Below are 11,506 nucleotides of genomic sequence, written 5' to 3'. Positions count from 1 at the left end.
TTCAGCACTTGGGGCTAGCTGAGTCCTTCCTTCTGAGCAGCAGGGATGGGGATAAAGCCTTCGCTCTATTCTTAATCTATAGATAAGTATCTATAGATTTTATTTTTCTGATTTCATACAAACTGCAGTTTCTCCATTTAAAAAAAATAATAATTTCTTTATGCAGTACTTTAATGAGGCACTTCATTAAGTTTGCTTGGGTTTGGGAAAGCCGTGCACCCTCAGACCACACGTAGCCATGCCGGTTTACTCCCCTAATGAGGAGGCAGGTGAGTAACGATGGAGCAGGTACTTTTCTGAACCCAAAAAACTTTGAGACCTTGATGTCCATGGTGGCTCCGTCAGTGGGGCGAGCGTGGGGACATTGCCAGGAGCCCTGGGGCAGGGGCCTGGCCGGGTCTCTCCGTCCCCCTGCACTGTGATCGGTTTTCCTCTGGGAGCAGTTTCCAGCGGTCTGCCCGGTCCTGTTTTAAACGTGCCAACGAGTGGCTTTTTGCATTCCCAGGCCTCGCAGGCAGGATGGATCAGAATCCCTGCAGTCGCTCCTCTGGTGGCTCAGCATCCATCGCTGCAGCGGCAGCGACTCCCCCCAAATTGCCCCGTGCAGCCGCCGGCTGCGCAGCACCTTGCTGGGGCTCTGGAGCGTCAGGCCAGGCTTACCGGGGGCTGTATGAGGTTTGCATTTTAACAGGCTGTGGTGCTTTATGGTTATTTTTAACAGGAGTTTGTCTGCCAGCACCGTTGGCACATCAAGGGAGTGCGCTGGGGGACGCGTTACATCTGCTGCTGGTGCAGGGGAAGGGAAATTGGGATCTGAGTGCACAAATAGGGCTGGGGCTCAGACTTCGTGCCTCACTGCTGCTCCATGGGCATCATTGCGAGTGCAGTAAATCCCACCCTGGACATCTCCGCCGTTCACTGTAGTGCATTCAGCACGTCTCCCTCAGCATTAACTTTTGGCCCTGCTTTGCGTCGCTGGTGCCCAGCTCAGGGACGTGGGCTCGGCTTCTGGCACAGCCGACACCTCTCCCCCTGCCCGAGCACGCCTGAGGCCTCGCGCTGCCGGGAGGAGCACGGGGACCTCTGCAGAGTGGCACCTTTTGAGATGGAGCTTTCTGCTGCGTGATTTGCCCCCGATCTAATAAATGCGATCCATTAATTGGATCATTGCCTGCTTCTCCAGTTAATTTCCTGGATATTTTTAAACGTTAAAATGTAGTTTTTATAGTCTTTCATTATTTTTAGCCTTAAGCTCGACCATAATCGTCCCTGTAATGTAACTGTAAAAAACTCCCGGCTTTATATCATAAAGGAGGACATTAATTGTCATTTTTTGTGTACATCAGCAAGATCAAAACATGCTTCCTGATTACTTCTGTTTGTACATAGAGTCTCTTTGATATTTAGATATGAATAAAGTGTGTGTGTGTAATTTGAAAGTCAATTCTTCCCTCCCTGCTGCTTGTCATGGATTCCTCTCAGAAGCATATTTACCAAATTGATTTTAAAATTTAGTAATTGCCCTTCCAAAATGATTTCTCAATAATCAAAGTGTCTCTAAGCACAGTGGCAAAATATTTGTCCTTGCTAGCTCAGAAGATGCGCTCTGCGCCTGTCTTAATCTCAGACCAGGCGAGCACAAATCTTTTCATCCCCCAAAATCAACTCGAGGGAGAACAGGCTTGGAGAAGCTCAGCTAATGCCCCAAATTTAGGTTTTGTGCACAGATTATTAATATGACAAAAACCAAATCATTCCATAAAATCCTCAACTGGCTCCTAACGAGGCTTCTTGAGAGGGGCTGGCAGTGTTTTTGGGCAGAGAACCGCTATTTTCTCTGTGCCATGATCGGCGCCGTGCCATGGCCGGGGCTGCCCCATGCTCATGCCCGGTGCTCGCGCCGCCTCGGATCGAATGAGATCGATTTGGCTGCTCCAGGGCTTCTCGTTCTCATTTGCAGCTGCTTTCAAGAAAGTTGTGGGTTTGTTATTTTTTTAAAGCAGCTCTGGCACCATCCCTTTTATTCTTCAGCCCTGTGCCCACCCGACGAGCGCGGGTCTCTGCCAGCATTAATTGTCCCATTTTTCTGCACCAGCTTTATAACGAGGCTGTGCTGAAAGTCGGGCGCAAGGGCTCAGCCTGGGCACGCGGCCCCTCCGGGTGCGGCGGGGAATCCTCCAGCCGCGCCGCAGCGATGATCGGAGTTTGTAAATGTAATCAACCTTGAGGTCTTGTTACTTCCACAGGTGCAATTAACATTACCATCTGCTAATCCGTGATTAACGATGTTTACAAATATGCTACAACATGTTAAAATGTGCCTGCGCTCTTTTTTTTTTTTTTAATTTTTTTTTCCCCTCACCCTGTTTTGGCGCGAGAGCTGTGCCGGCGGCAGAGGCGCGGCGAGGGCTCCCGGCGGAGGGCTCGCCGTGCTCCACCACCAGCTCGCAGACATTTTGCTTTCGTTACTTAAAAGTGCTGTTAAACTCCAAACCAGCTGTAGGAATGACAGGTTCAAATCAGGAGGTCAGTACTGCTAAATGGGATTTAATTGCACGGGGGTTGAGGTACAAACTGATGAATCTGAATAATAAAACTTTGTTGGAGGCGACATATGGCACAGTTTAAAGTAAATTTTTATTGATCGTCCCACAACTGATGTGTTAATGGGATGGCAGTCTTTGCATTGGGTTGGAGATTGATGTGGAGTTTTAATAACGTCACCCAGGAATATTGTGGATTCTAATAGGAGAGTTTTATAATTTTTTTTTTTAAAAAGAGTGTTTTCTATTAACTGCCTCTTTCTTTTTGACACGGAGAGGAATACATTATATCTCTACTGTGTCCTCCAGATCTAGGTTACATGTAATTGCTCCGTAATTGGTAGAACCATGTAAAAGCCATGGTATTTGCCAGTCAACCCTCCTAAGTTACCATGAAATTGAAGTGTGATATTTATTCCCTATAAAACTTGCGACCCAAATATTGTGTATGATGAGGCTTGGTTTACTGCAGCGGCGTTTTTGCAGGGGCTGTGCCGTGCGTGATGCGTGCACGTCTGGGGCTGTGCGCCTGTATTATCGTGACTGCGGGGTGTTGGGTTTGGTTTTTTTTTTGAATAGGAGCTGGAGGAGTTATTTTGCTTTGAGGGAAGATGCTTTAACCTCACTTGGGCTTCAGGCTCAGGGTGATTGAAGTTATCTTGTGGTCCAATTCAAACTGCTGGAGGTTTTGGGGGTAGCTGAAGAAATTCTTCTTGTGTTTTCAGTGGGCTGGGGGAGTAATTATGCTTACCGTCTTTCCTGAAGCCTCTGGAGATAAAATGTTTGTCCGGGTATTGGGATCCTCAGGTGGGAGATGCTCTGCAAGTACACAAGGTTCTCGTTAGCACTAAAATAGTGGTGACCGGCTTCAGCCCCGAAACGGATGTCACTGCTGAACACGGGTACCTAAATTTAGAGATAAAAGATGTGCATTGCGTGCTCGTTGCAGCTGGATGCTATTTGTGTTTAATTACATCTCCCAGCGCATCATGCTGTTACGAAGTTGTTTGTGCTGAATGCATTTCGTATGTGCAAGCAGGCACGCCAAAACGATGCTGACCAGGCCACTGGGAATGCCGCTGGAGCCCGTGGCAGCATCCCTCGTGGGCTGTGTCCGTGGGGTGCTCGCGATCCGGCTGCTGGAGGCTGGGAGGTTTTTGCCCAGTCGGTGCAGAATGGACGGGTGGATGCAGCGAGGGCTCAGATGTGCTCGCTGCACGCCTTTAGCTATGCACACAAGTAATTGGCTTGCTTATGATCAATAGTTTGATATATTTAAAATGTAACAATGTGCTCTGGCTTGATGCAAAGTTAAACCTGCCAATTTTATTTATTTATTTATTTATTTTCTGGCCTGTTTTAGAAGCTGCAAAATCAGCAGTGTTTCTCCTGCACTCCATAAGTGTTAGCTCAGCTCTTTTCCCTGGAGATCTGAGGACCGGACCCTGCAGTTCCCAACGATGCCGAGCTCTGTCCCGGGTCCTGCTCCAAGACCGGTGGGTTTTGGTTGCGTGGTGGAAGAGAGGAGGTGGCGGTGTCTGCCGGCGCCTTCGCAGCTTTGCCAGCCCTCATTAGCACCTTCCGGCGCAGCGCAGCTTGTTCAAACCATATCACAAGTCTTTTGCTTGAGATTGCATCTGTGCCTAATATGCATTTTTATATAAACAAGGGTACTAAATGGCCTTTCAGTTCCCTCTGTAATGTCTTTTTTAATGGAAGGTCCTGAATTAAGAACATATATATATGACTCTAAGAATTTTCTAAGTGATATTGAAAAGCTATTGTAAGGTAGGATTCCTTCTTGCAAAAATATTTTAATGAGGTTCCAGTTTATTTTCTGGCTATATTTTACTTATTTAATCCTCCAGAGGGGTTTTTCAGAGGCAGCATCTCATTTTCTATGCAACTATTCTTAACATTAGGGAAAACTACCTTTCTGAAATGCATGAAGGGGGGAAAAAAAAAAAAAAGAACCAGAGGAAGATGTACGAGATAAGAATAAACTTGAAAAGCTTTGAGGTGGTTTATGGCTTCTCTTGAAAGAATAACAGTTCATGTATTTTTGTTATGGTGTGGTTTAATGATGCTTGCAGAAAAAAGATAAGGTAGAAATGGAAATATAAAATTAAACCAGCAAAGTGAATGTGATTATTTTAGTTACTAGTATTACCTGGGGAAAACGCTCTCGGGGTTTTTTTATCTAGACTAAATATTTGCTTTTCTAAAAGGGAAAGCCCTCTGCAGCCTCAGCCCCGGGCTGTCAGGTGAAATACTCCCATGGCCCAAGAGCTGCAGGAGGACAGGGACATCCCTGTCGTCACCTGGTGCCTCTGGCCGCCTGTGTCCGTGGGTGCCCCCGCAGCAATGCTCAGGGGTCTGAGCACCACCGCTGTATTCGCTGCCCTTTGGACGCAGCCCTGCTTCCAGGGGTGCCCGTCAGCATCCGGACCAGGACGCTGGGCCTGGCAGTGACTGGTTCTGGTCCCGGGGCTGTGCTAGGTGCCACAACGGGGAGGGAGGTGGCCCCGGGAGGGGCTCAGCACCAGCAGCATGGGTGCTGCCGCGTCACCGCGGGCAGAGGGGAAGGCACGGGGACATCCTCTGTGCCTGTCCCGCAGGATGCTCCTTCACCAAACCTGGGCACAGCTGGCCCGTAGGCGGCACGGACCTGTCCCACCTCACCCCATCCCACCCCAGGGTGCAGACCTGGGAGAGGATTTGTCACGTCCCCGCTCAAGCCAGGCGCGCCAGGCAGGGCCGCGGCCGTCTCGCTGCAGCCACCGTGCGCGGAGCCCAGGCCTGGGTCGCGAGAGGTAAGCTGGTGGATGGACCGAGCCTGCCGTGTGGCCTTGAGCTTCACTGGGTAGTTAATTTTTCAATTTCTTTCATGGGTCTGGAATGGCAAAGAGTTTGTTTATAATTAAAGTACTTGAAGATTTATACTTTAATTCGAATAGCTGAAAAGAAGCAGTTTCTGTGTAGGTTTCTTCACTATCAGAATCTAAAACAGATTATTATGTAAATTTTTTCGATCCTAAATTCATTATAATATTCAATTTCAGGAAATGCTCTTGACCATCTGCTGCTGCTCTAAGAAATGAGTCTTGGAGATTGTTTACTACCAGAAATATTGTAGGTATTTAGGATAGATCACAGCGCCGTGTGAGGGCACGGGGCTTATTCCTGCAGCCCGCTTACATAAATCCCTGCCATGGGTGCCACAGGCCCAGCGAGTTGGAAAGCGAAGCCGGAGCCGTGATGTCCCCTCTGCAAACCTCCGGGGGTGCCAGGAGGGGCAGGAAGAGTTTGGGGGGAATTTGGGGAACGTTGGGTGCCAGGCGGGCAGTGAGGGCCCTGTCCGCAGGCCTCGGCCTTGCCTTTGGGCTCTTCCTCAGCGTGTGCGTGGGGTGGGAGCCCACAGCGCCCACCCGGCTTTAATCTGCTTCTTCCAAGCGTGTTTTATTACTGAAGCAGGTGTGTGTTATTGCCGTCAGGTGCCGTGGGGTGAGGTGCAGATGCAGATGTGCTGCAGGACGGACCTGCATCCCAAGGCGCTGCTCATCCCCAGGCCTGGCACCTGCTTTAGCTGCTGTTATCGACCATCTGCAAGACAATAAAAGATTTTTCTGACCACCCCCCCCGCTTGCTCCCACATGTTTGAGTTTGGCTTGGCATTAAACGTGGTTTCTGTTCCTTCTCCCCCACCAACACGTGCCAGCCCTGCTCCCGGCCCCACGGCTGCGCCGATTGATCGATGGGGCCAGTGCTGGGGGCACGGCGGGGGCACCCCGGGGGCCGAGCATCCCCCGAGCATCCTCCCGGCATGGGGACGGCGCCACGCGGCGAATTGTCATTAATATCGAATTATGTACAGGGCTTGCAAAGAGGAGCTGCTAATAAAGTAGCACAGCCTTCAGAAAGGCCACTCGTGTCTGGCTGCGTGTGCACAGAGGAATGTGGGAGTGCTGAGGGATGCCTGCGAGCAGTGACGACGGCAGCAAGAGCATTGTAGGGGGGCAGGCACTTTGTAGGAGCGGACACCACAGGCCCACAGCACTGCTCCTGGGGGTTGCCCATGCAGCAACAGCAGACCAGTTCCTGAAGTTTTCTTTTTTTTTTTTTTTTTTTGGCAAACCCAGTTCCGTTGTGATGCCCGTGGGCCCTGCAGGCAGCGGATAGAGGTGGTGATGTCAGTGTGGATTTATAGGACGGGCACTGGCAGCCCTTGGACAAAGGGCTGCTCTGCCCTGCCCATGGGTTTTGGGGCTCCCTGCTGCAGCGGGGCTGGGCTGAGGCCCCCCCCCCCAGCCCCATGGGTGCTCTCTCATCCCACACATGCCCCCGCATCCCTCAGTGATTCCCCACCCCGCGTTTCGGCGAGCGTCGGGGCAGCCTTTGTGTGTGTGCCCAGCAGATGTGAGCACACCCGAGTTCGATTGCTGCGACCGCCTGGGGAATATTGCTAACTAATTATAGAAAACAGAAGATGCACTCCCCTCCTCTTGCATTTTTTTTTTGATAAACATTGTCTCCTCTCAACAGCTGAGTGTTTAATTAGTGTTGATTGCCGTTCGCGTGTTCAATAACTGCTCATCAGGCGGGGGTGTCCGCTGATGCAGCGTGGCCTGGAGCGTGGAGGAGCGGAGGGTGCTGCTAATTAGGGATGCCTTTTATTTGGGTAAGTCATGTGGACAGCAGCCCAGCTTTTAGGTTAAGTTTCAAGGTTAAAGGGTAAAGGGGAGCGTTAAAAAAAAAAAAAAAGCCCCTCATTTGTGAGGACAGGGAGCTCTGCTGGCACTGCCACCGCCAGCCGGGCCCCTGCTGGCACCCACCTGGCCCTCGCGAGGTGCCATCCCTGTACGTATCCACACACACACACGTATATAATGCACAGGAGCTGGGCACGTGTGCGGCTGCATCTGTGCTCCCAGCAGAGCCCGGCCCTTCAGGCGTTCCCCTCCTGCATCCCTACAGCCCGTGCCTGTTTCCCTAAGCTATGCCCCAACACATGCTGCTGTAAGGGCTGCAGTGCCTATCTGTGGGCAGGTTTCAGGGAAAAAAACAGCTTTTCCACGTGCTCTCAGGCCACCCAGCTGTGTGGGAACACTGCAGTTTACAATCACTGTGGGGTTTTTTTGGATGTGAGGACAGTGGGCGGGAAGCAGCCACTTGGGCTCTGCCTTTGCCTGGAGGCTCTGGGACTGTGAGTGTGCGGCTGTGGCATGGCCAGCGTTCCAGCACCGACTGCCAAACACGATGCAAAGCTCACCCCGTTTAGATGAGGAGAAATAAAACCTCGAACGAGCACAACTGTGTTTATAAAGGCACACAGTGATGCCGCTGGGAGGTGGGGTTGAGTTGACATGAGTGGGTTCATTTCTCTTTCCAGGGATGTGCACCCGCACCAAGCTTGCCCTGATGGCCAGAGCAGGACTAAAACACCCGGGGAGAGCACAGGAGCATCCCCTGCCGTGGGGACACGGGCTGGGGACATGGCCAGAGCTGCGAGTGGCAGGGCTCACGCTGGGTGCCCCCAGCCATGCCCGGCACGTCCCGCTTTGCTGCACGTCCCCTCCCGCTGCGGGCAGGACAGGGGGAGCAGCTCAAACAGCAAATGAGCAAATGCCCGTCTCCTCCCAGCACGCTTCCCCGTTATTTATTTATATGTTTATTTGCTGTGCTGCCTGACAGCGGTGATGGAGCTGTCATGCTTTGGTGGCCACCGGCTCGTGATCCGGCACCTGTTCTCCGTGCTTTAATCTCTCCTCGCCTCTCACACAGAGTCTATACATAACCCCCAGCCAAACAAAACGTGAAGAAAAATCAAATCTAATTACATGCCATTGATTTCCCTCCAAATTTGCTTCTAATACACTTTTTGACTACTCCTTGATTATTATTTTTTATTTTTTTTCCCCACTTTTCCCTTCTCCTCTCCTACCCCTCCTCTCATTTGGCGGCAGCCTCCTCCCGTGGTAGTGAGAGGCTGGAGCCTCGCCGGACACGCTGAGCCTGGAGCGGCTAGGAGATATATGGACAGACGTTTTTTTTTTTGCTATGACTAGGAATAGGGACGCTCTGTGCGATGCACCTCACCTTAAGGGACAGGTAGGACCGTGCAGTTTTGATGGCTTTTCCCCTTCCCCTCCTCTTTCTTCTCACTAAACCCGACTTTGCTCAGCGTGCCGGCACCGCCGTGGCAGAGCGGCTCCTGTAAGCAGGGCAGCGTTGGGATGAGCTGGGCTGGGGGGGCTGCAGGGGCTTTCTCCCGTCCCCAGGCTTTGCTGTGGCCCCGTGCCGGTGAAGGACAGGCGTCCGTTCATCCGCTTCTCCTGCAGCTGGGTCCATCCCTCGCAGGTGGGGTGGGGAAATGGGAATGCGGGGACAGCCGGCAAGCCTCTGCTGCATTTCCCTGTGTCCTCCGCAGGCAGGGCACTGGTGCATGTCCCCCCTTGGCTCCCCGTGTTCCCCTGGAGCTAGCAGTGCGGGTGCAAGTGGGGAGGAGACCCCCCCCAGGCCACGTCCCGATGGTGGCCGTCACTGTCACCGATGCGTGGCCCCGGTGTCACCGGCGCGAGGGGGACGCCCGCCAGCGGCAGGAGCCCCGGCAGCGCAGACTTCCAAGGGAGCGGCCAGATTTATCGTGTAAGGAGAAATACTTAGGCTGAAGACAGTTCAGTTGTGTTAATTATGGAAATCTAAAGATAATCTATATTTAATGTCAAATTTTTCTCAAATCTACTAAAGAATGAGGAGAATATATGCACATGATGACATTTAAATGAAGAACAAGGTGCAATTAAACTCCAAAATGTACAGTAGACTAATTGGGAGAGGATGACAAATATAGTTATCATCAGCAACTAATTAGGGACCTGCTTTAGCTTTCCCTGCTTGATTAATCTTGACTAGGTGTTAATAAGTTACGTGGGACCAGCCGTAACTTGCGGCGAGGCTGTTTGTGGCTCCGTCTGGCGTGGTACCGAGGTGGTTTACGGCCGGGCAACGCAGGAGCCAGTGTGAGGACGCTTGGGGGGGGGGGTACGACCATGTTAAGGGCTTCTGATTTATGGGGTGGCGTGGCTGGGGTGGGCACCCCCCATCTCACGGGGCTTTGGGTGGCGTGGGGCAGCGCTGGCGCTGAGGATGCCTCGATTACTTCCATCCGAGTGGTGCCCAGCGGACGGTTTTCGCGTGGTTTTGGCATCTGTTCAGCAGTGCAGGCACCTTGGAGGCCCTGCTTACGGGGAGGGTTTTGCTCTGTGGGTGTGTGTGTGTGCCTTAGGGCTTTCCCTGGTTCCCAGGAGGTTTTGGGGCTGCTCCTGGTACAGCTGGTATCAGCCCAGCAGCCCGCGGAGCTCGGCGGTGGGGATCCGTGGTGCTGAGCACCGTGCCGCCCACCTGCGGCACCGCGTCGGCGCTGCTGACACCGCCGAGATTTACACACTTATCTTTTTGCGTTGAAAGGTAAGAATAATAGTAAAATGTTAATGCCGCGCTCTGCATATAACACTGTACATAAAGGACTGGCATGACGTGGGAGACAGATAAATCACCGCCGCGTTCAGACGATAATCCGCGGGAGGCAGAATAACGCACGGGCTCTCCCAGCACGGGGAGGCGCGTGGGGAAACGGCTGCGCAGCCCAGGCTGGCTCCGAGGTTTGCTGCAGCACTTCTCAGAGCTGGGTTTTATGGAATTTGGTCCGTATGTTCGCTGGTCCCTGCTCACTGCAGGCACCGGGTGCTCGCAGGTGGGCTCTCTGCGGCGTGCTGCAGCCCTCCTGGGGGGCGCTGGGCCAGGACAGCCAAAAAGCTGCACCGGGAGCCAGGAGAAGCCCTGGGGAAATGCGGCAAGGGGCTGCTTGTGCCAGGCCTGGCCGGGGTGCTGGGCTCCTGAGGAACAACCCCGAGTGGCTTGGCATGGCGAGGCACGGCTCGGCACGGCACGGCACGGCTCAGCTTGGCCCGGCACGGCTCGGGAGCGAAGCCATCGCCGTGTCGAGGACGAACTTGGCTCAGTCACCATGGAAACGGTGGCCGGGCCCCGGTGCCGCTCGCGTGTGCACAAGTCCCGTTGACCTCACTTAGAATTATTACCTTTAGCCAAATAAAATAATTTGCGTTAATAAAGAGACCATTTTCTCTCGGCTTCCAAGCGAGCCTTCCCCAGAAGGCAGAGTGACTCCTTAATTACACTTTTACTGCAAGGTGATTAATGTTCAATATGTGATACTCCGTTTAAATAAGTCGCTTATTAACACCTTTAATATGTTTTATTTTTTTTTTCTCCTCTTTTTCCTCCTTCCCCCTCCCTGTGGCGCGAGGTGGAGCTCTGAGACCAGGCACAGGCACCTGCGAGCTGAGCCTGGGGCCCTGCAGCCCTCCAGAACCACAAAATGTCCCAAAACAGGAAGAAAAACCAACATGTGAGGGGCAACACAGTGAAATTAAATGGGGAGCGTGCCAGGAACCCCACTTTGCTTCCCCTGCTGCGGGAGGCTGTGGGCAAGGGGCCAGCGGCCGGCTCTGCTCGGCCCCTCCGCATGCACCTGAGAGGCACGGGCTGGGAACGGGGCTGCAGCAAGGTGGGGTGCTGAGAAAATGGGGGAAAAAATAACATTTTTTGGTCATTCCTTCGTTAGTTCATGAGGGTCCGGTTTTGGGGATGGGGAACTGGCACTGCTGCGGATCCCTAAATGTGCACCGGTCAGCTCCTTAGCTGAGGTGGTGAGAGGAGGGGTTGCTGTCTCACCAAACTAAAAGGGGACGGGGTGTCAGTCGTGGCGTTTCTCCTCCTTCACCCATGCTCTGGGGGTGGGGAACCCAGCGTACAGCACGTACGCGTCAGCCCCTGGGGGTGCTGCAACGCGGAGATGGGCCGAGGGCGGCGCAGACGGGTGCCCAGCGTTAACAGGGAAAGGTGAGATCGGGCCGGGCAGAAAGGTAAAGTCCTTGGGCAGG

Source organism: Anser anser (genome assembly GCF_964211835.1).
Source record: "Anser anser genome assembly, chromosome: 20".
Taxonomy (NCBI): Eukaryota; Metazoa; Chordata; class Aves; order Anseriformes; family Anatidae; genus Anser; species Anser anser.
The sequence above is the reverse complement of the archived record's forward strand: the minus strand, read 5'-3'. Positions refer to the sequence as shown.